This window comes from Varroa destructor, unplaced genomic scaffold, assembly GCF_002443255.2.
Source record: "Varroa destructor unplaced genomic scaffold, Vdes_3.0 BEIS01000001.1, whole genome shotgun sequence".
Lineage (NCBI taxonomy): Eukaryota > Metazoa > Arthropoda > Arachnida > Mesostigmata > Varroidae > Varroa > Varroa destructor.
In genome coordinates, this window is record NW_019211454.1 from 60573500 (window position 1) to 60590890 (window position 17391).

General features: G+C 38.3%; 2 long non-coding RNA genes across 6 annotated transcripts in view; one reads left to right on the forward strand and one right to left on the reverse strand.

Annotated features, from left to right (window-relative positions):
- LOC147758894 (uncharacterized) overlaps positions 1 to 6009 on the reverse strand; it is an 80446-nt gene extending 74437 nt beyond the window's left edge. For 2 of the 3 annotated variants that reach the window (XR_015323709.1, XR_015323704.1), the window contains exon 1: positions 5325 to 6009. This is a non-coding gene — a long non-coding RNA (uncharacterized LOC147758894). The remainder of the gene's footprint in view (positions 1 to 5324) is intronic. The other variant, XR_015323708.1, reaches the window with a different exon arrangement.
- Positions 6010 to 6189: 180 nt separating this feature from the next.
- LOC147758895 (uncharacterized) lies at positions 6190 to 17372 on the forward strand. 3 transcript variants are annotated; one of them, XR_015317830.1, is made up of 8 exons: positions 6190 to 6386; positions 12154 to 12324; positions 12751 to 12804; positions 13624 to 13774; positions 14355 to 14467; positions 16091 to 16176; positions 16623 to 16756; positions 17075 to 17372. It is a non-coding gene; the product is annotated as an uncharacterized LOC147758895 (long non-coding RNA). The 3 variants fall into 3 exon arrangements; XR_015317831.1 differs by having other exon boundaries at positions 12751 to 12819; positions 16623 to 17372; XR_015317826.1 differs by having other exon boundaries at positions 16623 to 17372.
- The last annotated feature ends 19 nt before the right edge of the window (positions 17373 to 17391 follow it).

The following is a 17391-nucleotide window of genomic DNA, read 5'->3' on the forward strand; positions in this document are numbered from 1 at the left end:
ATATATTTATAGTATTTTTTTAATGCAAAACAATTTTTCTTTCTGTCGTCTATTACCTCGTATTTAGGTGAAACGAGACATACCGTAGAAGCAAACAAAGGTCTGTCATTTAAACCTTTAAAATATGCATTTATTTTAGATTAATAAAACTGTGGTGATCTTTCCCGGATGAGAGGATTTGTATTATTGCGTACGTTAGTAAATTAAATCGAATATTAATCCATATCATGAATGTTTCACCTGTGTTTTTTAAATAGGCTTCATTTTGGATTGACCTGAACTTACGGAACTTCTATTCGGTCGGAGAAAAACTTTCTTCATCATGCGATCCCTACTCCCTTCTCTTTATCTCGACGACAGTCATACGTCGCGCAGCTGATGCTTTAAGTCAACGAATCAATAATTAAAGATAGTAGATATACTTTAGAAAACGCGTAGGGTACATGATATGCAGAATTTTAATGATAAGTAGCTTGTGAAGTCTCCTAGGAAGTTCAAGGTATGCGTTTGGTGTTTGGCGCATTGGTGAGGTAGGAGCTCAGTAAACTTACTTGAAAAAGAATCTTTTCGGATACAAAACGAAGTCGTAAGACAAGTGAACGAACTTAAAGTCGTGTCAGATTGAAAAAGTTCAAACACGTTATGATTGGTAGCAAAGGGTCAGGCTTTCAGCCGACTTTTAAATGTAGATTATTTTTTCACAGTTAAGTCGCAGGCCACTTTCTCTAGCTTTGCAGCATCTTGCCAAAACCAGAAGTTAATTGAGTATTGTATTGTACAAAGTATTGTAAGCGGATTTTTGTTGAAGTTGATCCTTGCTGCCAGCTTTAAACAGGTTGGGTCGCACCGGCTATACTGGCAAGGTAACAGAGATTTTGTCCTTGCCAGTTAGGTTTTCTTGAAAGTGGAAGCGATCTTTGTTCTTCCGAAGTACGTTACAGCAGCTTGTACGGTTGTATAGTTGTATAGCCATACTTTAACGTAAGCAAAATGCAAACGCTTTCTAGAATGAGCGGTGTGGAAACGTCAGTGTTTGAAGGAGCGACTGCGACCGACGCCTCATAAACAATTCCTGCCTGTAACACTCATCCTCGTTTAGCTAAGATACGCATTAAAACCTAATGGCAGTGCCTGCACCCAAGTAATGAACTGATCTCATATGAATAGGAACGTATTGGAATATGCATTTTAATAGGGTCTGGTTCGCATACGAAATCCATATGTAAGTACTATTTTGCTTAGTACATTAAATAGGCCTTGACTCAGCTTGTAGTAGACGAATAACTGAACAAATAAGAAGAACGCATGATACGAAGAGAAGTATCAATTGTATAGGCACTAAAAATTGCGGGTAACCCACTTTTTCTGTGTAAGTAATTGGGAAGAAACGTTAAAGTTTACGAAAAAGTGCTTCATGCAGCGCGTTTCCTCATTGTGAGTAAGCTTTAGCTCGACTGGCTATTAAGGCAAATGAAAGCTACCTGGCTAGCTAGCTAGCTACTTGTCATAAAAACTGCACAAAATTAAACGCTATTACGTTTATGTATTCGGCTGGACAAATATGTTGTCTGACGCACGACCTATAGGTTTTCATACAGCACCTGTTAGGATGCATTTGCTCGTAGTTAATCAAAATAATCTGATCTATATAGGACAAACGCTTTTGCCCGTGACAGATGCGTTAGCTTGTGAAAATCGATGCTGCCATACGATCATACTAGATCTTACGTAAAATAGTTTCAGATAAACTGATTCACGCTCAGGAATCCTACGGTATTATAAGCGACCTGGATCTTTATAATTGAAACAGCACTAATGGGAATTCATTGGTTTGTTTACGCGACCGAATCGCCTCGTATACGTCTCTATACAGTATTAAACAATAGGAGACTAACAAAAACCCTAGTTGTAGAGACGTATTATTATATAACTATTGTAGTTGTTGTTGTACTATTAGGATTGACGTCCGTTTAGTAGTGCCAGCAATGTTTGGACAATCAGATATCTTACATAAGGTCTCGTATCCCCTATATGCCGACAGAAAGGACATTTCCATGTCAAACTGGGTATTTCTGGAATCTACACTCGATACACGAAGGTCTTTGACAGGCAGCTGTCAGCACTTAGAATCGATTACATCCGGAGTCTAATCATTTTCGTATAATGAAAAATAAAGCAGAAACCGTCTACATGCCGATTTACGCCAATAAACATTCGCAGGAAGACACATCTACACATAGGCGTTAGATGTTCTATTGCAACCTAATATTGCAACTAATGTCCAAGTATTTGGGCTTATTAACGCTGCCAGTTTTTCTTAAATATGTCGGTTATGTGCTAAAGTTATATGACAACATCTTGTCTCAAAAGCCATATATTATATATAGGTCTTTTCGTCATTTCATTTGTACCGGGCTTTTGTGCTGTCTCGCTTACAGACCGTTGAAAACATGGCCTGAGCTAATCCATCAAGTAAAAACCTAATCAAGTGATATAACAAATGTTTCGAGCGCGGATAATGACGTACGTAGTCATTTAGTAATTCTGGCTGTTGTGTACATTTGTACCCTCCGAAGTCGAGTACCTATGGGCAGCGCTTTGAGAACAATGGTCATTCGATCCCATAAAGAATAACTATTTCGAAAAATCAATGAGGCGTTGGCAATCGAAATTAGACAAGGATTACTAAAACAATATTATGGAAGTGCTTTTGGAGGGACTAGTCGTCGAAAGTCACTTTCGTACCCTCTATATCAGGTACAGACTTATGCTCTTACAAGTTGAGTTCTGCTTCATATACATCATGTACAGATATTTTGACGCCAAGGTATTGAAGCCTCGCAAACTAACCTAAATAAGCCTTGCATACCCTACCGCTAATGTACTCCATCTGATCCACATTGTCCTACAGACAGTGTGCTTCTAGCGAAAGCATCAGCAAAAAAAAAAGACAACTAATGAATTACAGGAGAAGTCAACAACTTATTCTCCTTTCATGCATAGATCAATAGACAACGCTTCAGCATGCAGCTAACAATCTTTAATGTAGGAAGCTTTATTCTGTCGAAACAGCGAGGCCCCCGTGTCTTCATGGTAGCCGAGTAAATACTAGAATCGTTTCCACGTCAGCTCACGCACACGATTGTCCACAAGTTTTTAAAGCGCAAGGTCACTATGTATTAATTGTTTATTTGCTAGCATGATACTCCCTACTGTGACGACGTTAGTCAAACAGATATACGCGGTCGCAAAGAATCCTAGTGAATGAAGAGAATTTGTCACTATATACGCATGTGCGTAACATAAAAACCGATGTCGGCTTGTTTGCCCACACTCTAAGAAATGAGAAAATACTTAAGTCATCAAGACGATAATTTCTGCAAGTAGTCATCAGACTTTTTGCAAGTTGTCCAAACATTTGCCCACGTCATTAAAGTTAAAGTTAACTCCCAGAAGTGACAGGAAATCGTAGGCGTATTCGTTTATTTAAACGTCCTAACAAATTGGGTAGACGAAACTCCCGCACCTTCACTTATGTTGAATGTTGAAGATAACTTGGTGTGTATCTACAAAGCGATAAGCGCAAATGTTTTGAACTCATAGTAGTCAGTAAACTTTACTCCTGCTCACTGATTGGATTATTATAATATTAGATCAATATGGTTTAATGCTGGTTGTACCAGTGAATAACCGAACTATAAAAAGTGTTTTTTTCTAGCATTGCCTTTAGATCGGATAAGAGAGACGTTTTTGAAAAAAACCGCACGTCTTTAGCAAGGCAAATTGAGCGCGACTTGAGCGCCACCTTGTACAGTTTTTTCGAAATATACAAATTTATTTCAGGAAAGATTAATTTACCATGTCTTTTGTAATTATTTTGAGCACCTTGCATGTTTTAACCTGCGAACACGTAGTAAGCTTGACCGTGAGAAACATTAGACATTGTGTATACTGTATCGGACGCTATCCAATTGCGGTTTAAAATTGCTTACTTGAAATCCTTGCAAAAACTATTTCGTGCTATATCCTATTACCTGGGTAGCTTAATCACTATTTGTTGAGATATATTATAAAGTCATCTGTGTCATCAGTCTAGTCCCATGTATTAAGTATTTAATTATTTATTTAATTATCTAATTTCACACATTCATGAACGATGAGATTTTAGTAGTCTATAACGTACTGGCCAATAACTTTCAAAAATATTACTAAATCTTAGGTATAATCAGCTCCTAGCCAATTCAGTGGATGATTGCAGTCTATAAGGCTGTCTTTTGGAGAAGTTGTTCTTAGTTCAGCTCGCAGTAAAAAAAAATTCGGGGCACGCTATTTGACCAGAAACGACCACTGAATATTGACCGTGATAATTTATTTTTTAATTTTTCAGTTGCCTAGCTGCTCTAAAATTATTTAATATAGGAGGCAAAAGTATGGAAGAGTTAGGTCTAAACCAGGCTTAATTCGACTGATAACCAATAAAGCCCTGAAAGTGTATATGTGATAGCCTATGTTTACATCTGTCTACGCCTTAGAGTTGATAGTGTTTGAAGAATCATCTTGAGGGCGTACTCTGCGAAAAAGAACTTAATATGTTGTTCCTAATACCTGAGACTTCAGGTTGAAGCTCACAATAATTTCAAGACCATCTCGTGTAGTGAAACGTCGTTAGCTGAAGGCGAAGGATTTCATAGTTGTACCTCCAAAGATCTGAATGTTCTAAAGTTTAACTTCATAAAGACCAATGGCTTTTCGTTCATTTGATGGCAGCATTGCCCATTAGCACCCACATTTACACTAGACAAAAGCTGCCAACGCAATAAGACGTATTGGGCGCTCTTAACACGTCGATTTCCAAAACTAGAATGATATTTTAATTGATTCAGATTCGAATGAACACAAGGTGTACACGAATGTTATAGTTCACTGAATACGACTGGCATCCCAGGTTGGGTCTGTCAAAAACCCAAACTGTTTTTTTGACAATTTGATATTGCATTACTACGTGGAAAGCTTACAGAGATTTTACTTCATTTGCCGATATTACTAATTGCGATAATAATATAAATGGTTTTAATAATCTTATACAGTTATTATGTAACGCATAAATATTAGTACAGCAACGGCTATAAAAGTTGCAACTTGATGTTTAGGCCGACGGCCTCAACGGCTGGTAACAAAACCAATTATTCTATTGGTAACTTTCTAAAATATATGTTCTTCTCTTTTTCACCTGCTAGGCTGCTGATCAAAAGACGCACTGACCTTTCTTGTATCGTTACGCCATTACTGTTAGAAATACAAATGCAATCTAAGATGTACGTTACCTGAATTAAGCCTATAAGCTAATTATAGGGCCTTGAGGTTGGAACGGTTGTCGTTCTACCAGGCTGCTCGAAAAAGCCCCAATGGGAACCGAGTGACGACCCGCTAACTGACAAAGTAGGGGCTGCTGGCAACCGATACAGAAATATTATGAGCTGCTCTCTCGATGACAAATCCGTGGATGTAGAATGTGGCAGAAAAAAGTCAACGAAATTGCAGATGTTTCTCAATACACTCGCACATATTACATTCACTTTATACTATATATAATATAACAGGAGTATTTATATACCCGCTTGAAAGGCTGTATTTCATCCTGTTTTTGAGTTTGAAGGACCTGTTGTCCTGTTTGTTATCATGTGACCCTTATACAACTTCCAGCAGTTTACGAGACTGTCCTGGCCCAAAGACGGAACACGGCCAATGTGATTCAAGCACATGTGATTGCAAACCTGTTTCTTTATCCTCGTAGATTACCAGTATGAAAAGAGTTGTACGTTTTGCCCATACGGAACGCTGTCTGCCGATGCCTAGTTGTGACCGATATCGCACTGGTAAAGTGTCCTACACAATGCAATATATGGGTATATACAGTTAGGTATCTCTTATTTTGAGTTTGTCAATATCATTCCTTGCAGTAGCTATTGTATTTGTAAATAGCCACATTTTTCATGCGTTTTAAGGAAGCGTATTCCTCGTTTTAGATAAAATACCCGATATGTCTGGTATCGGCGTTCAAAGGGACGATTTACGACAGCTTCTTCTTTCCCGAAAAGGTAAGCATATCATCGTATCGGCAGCCGTGTAAACATTGAGCTAGCTAAATAGCAGCTTCTCTTCTCTTTCCTCGTTAGTTTTCGCGTTTAGTTCACAGTTCGTTGTCTACGAGGATCAGTTTGTAAGAGTAGAAGCTTCAACCGCATCAGTAGCAAAAGCAGTAGCCCCCCGAAGTATGATTCCGTCGCGTTCAGGCGCCAAGGCACCGGGCTTCCGCCTGACTTGATAACGGTTCGATGTTATAAAACCGCCAAGTGTGCTACGTGTTGCAAGTCTAGTTCAATTAGGTAAGCGTGGCTTTTGCTGAATGCAAAAAATCTTTTTTTCCCCATTCGAGTTCAAAGCGCAATCTTCACCACGCTGCTACTACGAGTGCCACTGCTGCCCGAAGTAGGCGGACTTTCGAACCTTGATTTTGACTTTGTTTTGGCTTTGGTATTTCTGGCCCCTTTTCTAACCATTTTCTTTTAGAAAGGAAAGGTCCCCTTTATGCAGGGGAACCCAAGCAGACCTATGGGACATATAGGGCAGCTCGAAGCGTTTCAGTAGAAAGCAGAAGCTATAGGGCTATGGAATCGATCGCTAGCCGTTATTTTGTCTATTTATTTGTTTATTTTGTCGCAGACAGTCGATAACGTTAGTGGTTTTGACACTTATAAAAAGTACCAATGGTTCTTCCATGGTGCACTATAAAGCTTTCTATGTTGCAACGTTACTGCGTGCCATTCCTCTCACGTAAGCAGATCCCTATAGCAACATTTGTAACCATAGGCATGGGGGTAAGGTCATCGTGAAAGTGTACCCCAGTTAAGCTCGGGTTGGTCTTGGCTGTTATCATTCAAGAATGGGTTAACATCTATGCTAGTAAACAAAGTAATAACTTTCACTCTGCGCTCCATATCAAAGTCGTACTAACTAAAAGCCATAAACTCTATTATTCAATCGCAGGTCGGTAGAACATTTGATGAGATCCAAAGTGAGTCTAACGGAGTTGGCCAGGCTAGGTAATTTTAACAGACATTGCTAGTAATGCAGGGCACCTGACCCTAGGGAAGCTTATGTTCGATGTAATTTTCAGTCGAGCCCTGGCTTGTTTCTTGCGACAGCTTATATAAGCGATACGAAATCGCTAATTCGAGACGATCAGGCTTAACTCATAAGTTTATGTCACAATTATTCTTAGAACGTTGCTCAAGCAGAATCATCATGAAGAAACAAGTTTTTCTGCATTCTCGATTTGCTGTGTGCAGCTTCCTACTGTTCAATTTGATACACAGCGTGCTAGAAATAAGTTTAATATCGAAACAAGACAACAATGCGGTTGTAGTTATCAAGATGTTGTTACGACACAATTATATCGCTACGAGATTCTACCGAGGACTATTTAGCTGAGACTTTCGGCAGCCTTGAGCAGCAATCGACCTACCTATAGTAAGGTGACGTGATAGGCTGGCATTTATAATTTATGAAGGCCTTCCCTATCTATTATACCAGCTCCTTGAAAGAACTTCTGGGAGGGAGCTGTAGGCACACCTTTTTCGTAATTCTTATAATTTATATTGTCTCGTGTCATAAGGCCAACTTTTTCAGGCTTATCTCTTGCACGTATACAAATGGCAATGTGTGCGCGTGATTCTCAGATCCGTACCAAAGTACTTAAACATAATGAATTTGGACTTCGGTGCATTCTATGCCCTGAATAACATTTATATACAGCCGCCGTCTCCGATTGCAGTAATAAACCTCTGAAGTGCAATATAAAAAATCATCTAGTTCAAGAAACAATCCTAGCCCTTCTTTGTCCATTTGAGATGCAGGGTCCATTTGCCTAGTGGGAAACAGCATCACCTATTTCATACGTACTAATTTTTTCTGCTTGAAATACATAAAAAATCTTCGTTAAATTTTAAAACTCGAATGTATCTGCGCTCACTCATAACTAGGATTCTGAAGGGTTTGAAAATGTGGTCCGTGTACTTAGCGCGAATAGACAATCTGGTTGTAATAGTGTTTACGAAAAGGACGACATTAGTCTTACCACGTTAACGGTAAACGTGCCTGAAGAGTCGTCCTAACGGGCTGCCTTGTAAAATCATCAAACGTCAACATTACAATTTATTATTGCGCCAACACTGAGATTTACAAAGAAGACACCTACAGAAATCAAAATCCACTGGTTCAATTTTCCTGTGATTCACGTTCGCTCCTCTTATATTGTCCTAAATGTCTATGATGATTATTCTTCTTTTTTTGCTTCGTTCTGAAGTCAAACTGTGAAATAAGTCTCTACAACAGCAGCAGCAGCAACAACAAAACCGTATTTTGGTCGACGGTAGTGAAGCACATCGCCTAATAAACGGAAAACTACCAATAAACACGTTGCGGGCTACTATAAATAAAAACAGAGACACATTACAAAAATGTCCTACGTAATTCCTTATGCCTGCTAATTTATATAATTTCATTAAATTTTCCGGCTTCGGCGAACAAGAAGGCATAGTACTTGCATTCATATGCGATGAAAAAAAAAATCGAATATTTAACTTTTGCTTAAGTCAACGGAAGGACCCTGAGTACCTCTTACGAAACAGTATATTCAAATTGGATTTAGGGCTGCTATGGGTAACTAAAAAGACTATGTGCCAACTCTCGTCTAACGGCCTTAAACTGACCGTTAGCAAGATAGATTATTCTTGGTAAAGAGTTTCAGATTCATATTAAATTGCTAGCTCTGCAAATATTATGTGTGAGGACCATATATTTGAACGTAAATTATCGTGGGCTTCCCTAGCTTCTATTTTGTCAGGGACAGAAATGTTGTCTCTGAGAAAAGCCTTACGTATGGTGGAGGTGAAACTCGTACTGTCTCATTCGGAGATTGATAAGGCTACCGGTTTGATCTTTTAATTAACGTTCAGTGAAGTTTCGAAAGTCATTCATGTGACCTTTTCTCTGCAAATGCTCCGGATGTACTTTTTTTTTACTATATAGGCACGATTCTTTTATAGTCTAGCTTGTAAATGTATACTAAACTAAAACTGAAATCAATAAAATAAGCTGCACTGATGATACAATAAATGCATTAAAGTTATTGAACGCAAAACCATTAATTATATTTTTAGTGATTTTTTTGTGCGTTACCTAAAATACGTTTCTCTCAATAACCCCATGTTGCCAGCTTCAACTTGTCTCGCAAGTTTTTGTTAGATGAAGGGCAAACGAAAACATGTGCGAACAGAAATATGTCTATATCAGCATTCAGTATACTACAATGTATAATTTGCTTAATATATATATATATATATTAGGTTTAGAATAAATAGCTCTATAATAATATTAATTTTAAATATTAAACAACAAAGTATTCAGGTATTTATATTAGTTAGTGTATGTATAGGCAAATTGCACCTGAGAATAAATAAGTGCATTCAACTACATTAAAGACAATTCTGACGATAGTGTTTTCCATATAGGATTACAAATCGGAGGCCTCCTATTGAGTTAATTTATTATCCCATAAATTTAGATAAACGGATGTGGCATTTGATCAAAAATCGCGCTTCTGCAAATCGCTTTGGAAGCTAACTTCATAGGGCTTCGTGAGTGTGCCGTTGAAATTATCGATGATCTTTTTTTGGGTGTCCAACACTAGGGCAGGCCAGTTTGGTGTTTTTCAATTTACACACCTTTAAGCGAAATGGATGAGGGCAAAATGTTTGCCTATTTTTCGTTTGCTGTGAGCTAGAGCAAGGTAATTTACGACCTTCTGTAAGGTACTTGGGCATTATATACGCAAACCTACGCAATAGGTCAGCTATAATCGTAGTAAATCAATCGAAGAAGTAGACAGAGCGCAACTGTATACGTACTGTTTTGTCCAGAATAAGGACGCTAAGAAGACGAGCAAAGAATGTTCCGATAACATAGTGCATTTTTATAAACCTCTTGGTAAACTTCTACTAGGACAGCAGATAAAGCGAATATTAACCACAGTCATACGATCTGACCGTGAACATATTATTGTAGACTCTATATTTATGTATATTTAAAAAAAAAAACACACCGATAGATTTAAATCAGCTTTTAAATTTTAATCCTCAAAGCAGCAGTGCAGAACGTGCTTTCGTTTGGTGGCTTCACCTCGATTGTCTAATCAGCTTTTTCCCACCACGTTCGTTTCCGCAAGTTCGTCTCGGATCAAAAGTGTCATATCAGGACATTTGCAGAAAGCACCTTCTGTTTATTTTTCCGATTTACGTTTAATATTATCTCTGCACACAGGTGTTTGATTTGGCAGTTGCCTAATTTGCATCATCCAGTTACCTGAGTTCTGCACGGCCTAACCGCAAAGATTTTTGATCACCCACAGATTTAAACTTAGTCTACCAAATTGATACGCATTCTTCTAGTAACAAGTTCATTTTCTATGTTTAACTTATAGTATATATTAAATATCTACCCGTCTAACTGTTTCACTGAAGGATTTAACTGATAACAGCTTGCTTACGCGAAATGTACGATAACTCATCTTGCTAGGTACCTGATAATAGGAAAATAACATATCGTTGGTTAGGCCCATTATGCCGAGTTCTCGAATTATGTATATTCTAAAATCGAGCTACCAACATTATTTTCATGCGGATAGGAGTTTCCTATAGTTAGTCCTTAGCAAAGGCTGAACGTTTAATAAAAAAGAAGACAAGTCAATCCTGTGTAAATGTTAATCCCTGAACGAATAGTTTCTAGATAGCCACCTTAAAACCATAGCAGGAACAAACAATCAAGAAGCATGCTTTTGTGTTTGTTAATCTACTACTTTTACCTTTTAAACAAACGACCAGGTTCCATCTGGAACGATTTGCTTCAAAATTTGTTTATTACGTAAAGCTAATTTTTATAAAATTTTCTAGTATACCATAGAAGAAGAGAAAAGCATTAGGAATTACGAGTGGTTGATTCTGTACATTGATGTGGCCATCTAGCTCCAAAATAAATACAAACCAACTGGCAATATGTACTTTCTGCTCGAAAACAATAGCTATTCATAATAAAAATTGAATTATAAATTTTCCGGCCGTCTCAATAAAATATTCTCCGTGAACCTTCCACTTCTCATGGAAATCTTCTTTCAGTTTAAGAACGTAATTTCGACCATCGATTTTGGGGTAACCGCGGAAGCTTTCAATCTCGGTGAGAGCTTGAAGATATAGTGTACCGACTAATCTCCTCAGTCTTATTTTAAATACAAACCTACTACTTCCGCTATGTTCTTCTTTCTTTCCTTTTTTTTTTTCAGTATCTTCGGAAAGTTCATTTTAGTTGGTGTGTGATACACTGGGGGGTCTGCAGTGTAGATCCTCAATTAGGGCACTACAAGAGCCATCTAGGTGCTCAGGTTTTCAGTTGAAACTTGCAGGGAGCCTACCTCATCGTAACACCTGCCTGGAATAAATGGAAAAGTGTGGCGTTTATGCTTAATAGCTATATATTATAAATTCTCTTTGAGTCCGTTGAGCGTCCCTTGTGAATTATAATTTACATATGTTTTATAAAAGACTGTTGAGAAAACTACCCTAGCCAACAGCTCATTGACTGTGACATAAAAACATAGTATGCGTAGGCAGTATATCGTTGTTTACATAAAGCGTCAAGCGAAACTCTGCGACGAGTTAATTTAATATCAGCTTTTATTATTTTGCTTTTGGAGAAGTCGACCCGTACCTATGGATTCCGGTTATAGTAGACGACTACCTTCTTACGGATATAAAGTTTTGGTTTATAGAAACTTTACCTGTAATATCTTGACAATCGAATCCTTTTTGTGCAAGCATTTTCTATATTCATTTCTTCACAGCAATCGCGTGTTGTACGTGTTATTTTTTTAAGGCTACAGTTAAGTGAAAGTACGACAAACATATATGGCAAAGCTCAGTGTGTAGCAATTCTCTTACAGCTGGCTCTATACAACGCGCTTCCTCCAAATTAAAAGGTAAGGTCGATGGGGGTTCCTTTTTGAGAGGATGTAGATTATCTACCTGCTGAATCTGTTTGCAGCCCCTGAATCAAAGCGGCTGTGGCTAGAGCCCCTCTGTCCGCTAAGCGTAATTGTGCGATTGACGATAACACTACAAATTCGTCATTTACTCTAACTTCCCGACGTTAGTTTCCCAAGACGCCGAAACGGCGGATGCGACGAGTTCGAGGTGCTGCGAGCAGTCTGCTTAGGTAAGCAGGCGGCCTGAAATTCATTCTCTGGATATTTTAATTAATTCCTGTGGAAAATCTTGCGTAAATTATACTCAGTATCTATTTTGATTTGCAATAGTTCAAGTATTCTGTATGTTCATAAACAAATGTAACTTCATGGATGTCCTAGAAGAAACTTAGCTCGATGGCTCTCAGGTGCAGAGTTATGAAGTTAGTAAAGAACTGACAAGTTCACTTTTACGCAAATACTGCCTTTGTTTGGTAATATATTATCTACCGAAACGTCAATGAAATATTGCACTACTTGGAGCCTTTGAAAACGTTCGCCTTTGCTACACCTACGTGAGCTTATAATTGCCTGAAGTATAAATAGTTCAGTTAATTCACGTTCAGGTTCATTTCATAGTTCAGATTCACTTACCACAATGTTGTCTGACCTTACAGTGCTTGTCCTGCCCCTTCCCGCTTATTCGTACAATGAATATTAATCGCACAGAGGTTAGTCTAAAAAAAGTAAGGTTCCTCGCATCTAATAAACTGTGCCAAGTGTCCTACTTAAATAAAAACAGTTGTGTTTGTATAACAAATAAACTTGTTTATTTCGATAACCATTCATGCAGTACATATACGCAAAACAGTTTCACAATAAGCTAAACCGCCTTTACCTTGCGTTCCTTCATTGAGCCTGTCTCTGTTGATGAGCACGTGTGCTTGTATGTGTGTATTCTTTTCTCGATTGCTCATTTTCGCTATATATTTATATGGATCTGTATGACTTCTATTATTTTACACATATAATATAATGCAACTCAAGATGACCACATACCAGTCAAGTCTGTCGGCCTTGATCTCATCTCTGCCATTTGTTTCCTGTATTCATCTCGCTGTTGGTTATTATCTTGAACATGCCAGGCACGCACCGCAGTTCGTGCCTCTGTTGTAACTTAGCTCTCCGACAGCGAGAACGACGCGTGGCTAATCGCCGAGATATCGATAGCGTACTATCAATATATGTGATATGGGGCATCGAGTTCGGCTTCCTAGCTATCTCCTGCACCCTATCGCCAGCTAGCGGGTGGTTGTTCTCGACGTTTTGCTCTTGCCTTTTTTATAATTTTGTGTCCTTGCCGTAGCGTCTGCCATCGATTCCATTGCAATCAATGTCACACGAGAAATGGCGTACAAATCATCAGCGCGCGTCCCTTGCCCGTATTATGTCTACTATGATGCCCACACAAGCAACATATGGAATTTCGCCCTTCAAAAAAAAAGATTGTTTCTTTTCAAAGTTCTTTGCATTTTTATAACCTTCAATAGGCCAAAATATCCGTCGCCATGGTCATGCTGGTCGTTGGCTAGCTCACGGAGGATAGATTCAGTGCAGGAGCGTCACATGACAAATTCTCATTCAATGAATCCAATGAAGGCAGATAACAACTCAAGCTTACTCTTGAACAAGAAACCAATCGTAAGTGGTTATAATGTAATGCTAACAAGCGTTTTTGCTGAATACCTCTCCATTTTTAAGCACAATATATATGTAGCCTTCTTTTTTCATTTCTTTATTCGATCCTTCATTTCTAATATGAAACATTGAAGGAGTACCTTATTCCTCATAAATTTTTACATCGAAGCAAGCACAATTAGAGTTTTCCATTGGCTAAAATTTTCAACGGTTCATAGCACAGCACAAAACGTTATTATGATTCATACATAATGAATACATAAATTGAATTTATACTATAATGTATTTGCACGCGTCTATACCTTATCTTATACTCGTATAATATTTAATTAAATATGTACATACATTTTCACTGTTCCTTTGATTCTTTGTTTTTATTATTCCAAATTATATAAGCCATACGCCCCTAACATGTAACACGATTGACTATAACAATATTATTAACATTCTTCTGGTATTCTATATTTATATACGGATAGATAGAGTAACGGCGACATACAGCACGCTTTTTCCTTATTGTTAAGTACCAAGTTTGGTTTACTTAATAATATTAGGTGTACTTCATTTTTAACTTATTTTATAGATTAACTACCTCTTTGCCCAAAAGCCGAACCCAACCGTTCGCACCGACACGAAAAGCGGTACGTGACAGCTTTTATGGACAAAAATCGAATCCACCATTGATGACGGATAATGGTAAGAACACTAATTATAGTACCAATAAAGATGGCGAAGTAAATTAGTTTTTCCTATGCCTCATTTAATACGCGTGCTGAAGTTCTTTCCCTCTTGTGTGAACTGTGTGCCGCTGCCAGCGTTATTGTTGAGGTTTGTCTGACACGAGAGGTCTGGGGCAATATAGCGCGCGGGCGAAACTCGCTTGTTCAGAGACACTAGATAATTATTAAGTCTCATAACAATTACTGTTACAATCCTCATTAGGTACAAGATACACGAATCAGATGATTGAAGTTCTCGGGCAATCTGTTAACTTCCTTTTATTTTTCAACTTGTTTCGACTACTGCGATTTGCTTGAATGTTATTATGGATATGCTATTTTATAAGCTAGATGTCATATTGCACTCGGTGGACCGCTGCCGTGCTGTTTCAGCGAAAGAGTGCAAAAAGGCCGGTCACGGTAAAGGCCTGTATTGGCCTTACAGAATCGAACATTTGTCGGCCACATATCAAACACTCCCAATGGAACCTTTTACCTAAATGCTTCGGGTACACAGCCATGTCCATGTTGGTAATGGCTATCCAGTCATGTATACGTTAGTAGTAGCTTTCACGAGTCTTACCTCCATATGATCTTCGCAATAACAGACAACACTTTTCAGGTGAATGTACTGAGTATAGATTCGACTAGTAATTTGTTTAATTTTTTTCATTGCGTTCTGATCAAAGCTCTCAGTGTTGTCGCCAGCCGAAAACAATATATCTAAGCATACATATTCATGCTTACTACGACAATGTGTGGACGCACCGTACTTGTGATATATTAAGCACACAAGTACATGCGTAACAGCCAATATATAGTACACACCTTGCGCAGAATCGGAATAGAAAACAGAGTTTGACTTTCATATTTGATTTTAATCTAACGATGAGATAAGTGAAGCAGAGATACAATGTGAACCCTACGAAAATGGATCGTTTCTAATGCATAAGATCATGAAGCTGCTGCGGCGTACTCGGCAAATCCGATTGTAGATCAACAAATTATCTTAAAGTAGAAGAAAACAAGAGTAAAGTTTCTAGTAATGCCTATTTGCCACTAATGGAAACACTGTTTCAAGCATATATGTTGAGGGAACCGCTATGCAGGTGACCAATATGAGAAGATTCTGAATTTCTCGACGCACGACACGCGTAGCAAGTTATAACGGAATGGCTCATATTTTTCTATCTCTCTAACAAACATAAATCAATTAGCATGTTACACGAAGTCTAGAAATGTATAAGCGTCGGCGATGTCTTAACTTAAATAAGGTTTGCTGGGATAAACGGCGAGATGTTCGGGTAAGTCTCTGTTTTCAATAGATCTGAAATCCGCGTAAATTAACTTATCAGTTAAAAGAACGCGCTCAGCAAAGGCTTCTAATTCTATAAGGCATGTGTCTCTTTTCGAATATCCCCTAAATAAAAGGAAATAGTGAACTGTTTCGGCTTTGTTTTATACGAGGCCTACGATACCCCATTGTCGGATCGGCCTGAATTTTAAACAGATATTGGTAAAATAACAAAATAGCCTTTACGTGTCTTGCTTGATTTCTATATAAGTTCTATATTTAAATGTCTCTGCTAATCTGAGACAGGGCCCAGACTGCGAGGTGCGTCAAGAAAAAGTAAGAGAAGCGAGCAAAAGTCCGTAAGATGACAATAATGGCTGTTCAATTGCTGGGTAAGTAAAGATGTCATTCGGTCTAATGAGCTACAAAGTGCTGGTCCATTTTAAAGCCTCGTTGAAGTAGCTGCACAGCGGCAATAAGCGGCACAAAGCGAGGTCCCGTTTCGTCATCATCTAAATAGCGGGCTACCTTTCATCTCTGTGTGTTTTTCTCTCCTTTAGCTCTGTTTTATGCTCTCAATATGTCGTGACACACAATGTGATAAAGAGGATGACAACGAAAATCATTCGTCATTTCTGTTTGAGACAATTTCTTATATGTGTCCAGATGCGTGATCCTACGTGTAAGCGTTTACAACGGACGTCAATAATAGTATATGTCGGCTAATGCCTTTATCGAAAGAATACATGAAGCCAATATTTATCGCTTCGAATATAACAAAGATGACTAGAAGAAAGCTTTGCACAGAAAAACCATAAGGTACTGTTTTGCTTTTTAGCTACTTTGCAGCATTAGGAGAAAAGAAAGAGCCGAACTACAGGGAACAAGACGCGACCATAGTGATGATGAGTAAATGAAGAAAGAAGAGGATGACGTTTTGTTCTTGTTCATACACACGCACAGCGCTCCTCGGTATACAACACCTGAACATAGACGGAATATGATTTACGATGCGGGCAGGCAATGCTTGGGGGGAGCAATAATATAGAAAAACGACTATTACCCCGGTTAGAAGAAACAAAAGATATAGGATAGGATCGTATGGGGTTTAGAGAGATGTGAAGTATCTGGGTCAACTGGTGAACAAACCGTCGGGTCGTAACACCCGCAGTTATGATCATCGCATCGTTGCGACCCTCATCCAGTGTTAGGAGCATCCTTGTGAGCATGTTGTTTTTAAACCTGTGAAAATGGGATCTTTCTAAATACGTGTACAATTGGCTTATTTAGGTGAACTCGTTGCAATGGAACAATATGATATAAATATCCGAAACCAGGCACGTGTACAGGCAGTGATACTGAAAAACCGAGCTCGAAGTTTAAAGATTGAGTATATATAAGCTTCTTGATGAAGTATATGGCAAAATAATAAGTATAAAACCAAACTCAATAGAAAGTAAACTGAACAAACAAGCTGTCGTTTTTCTATACCTAAAATAAGCTTAATAAGGAGTACAAAAAATGTATCCCCTAATGCATCTTAACTTGACTACAGGCCACAAACAGGAATATGTTGTTTTTGCTGTTACTAGCGTAGAAGTCTATAT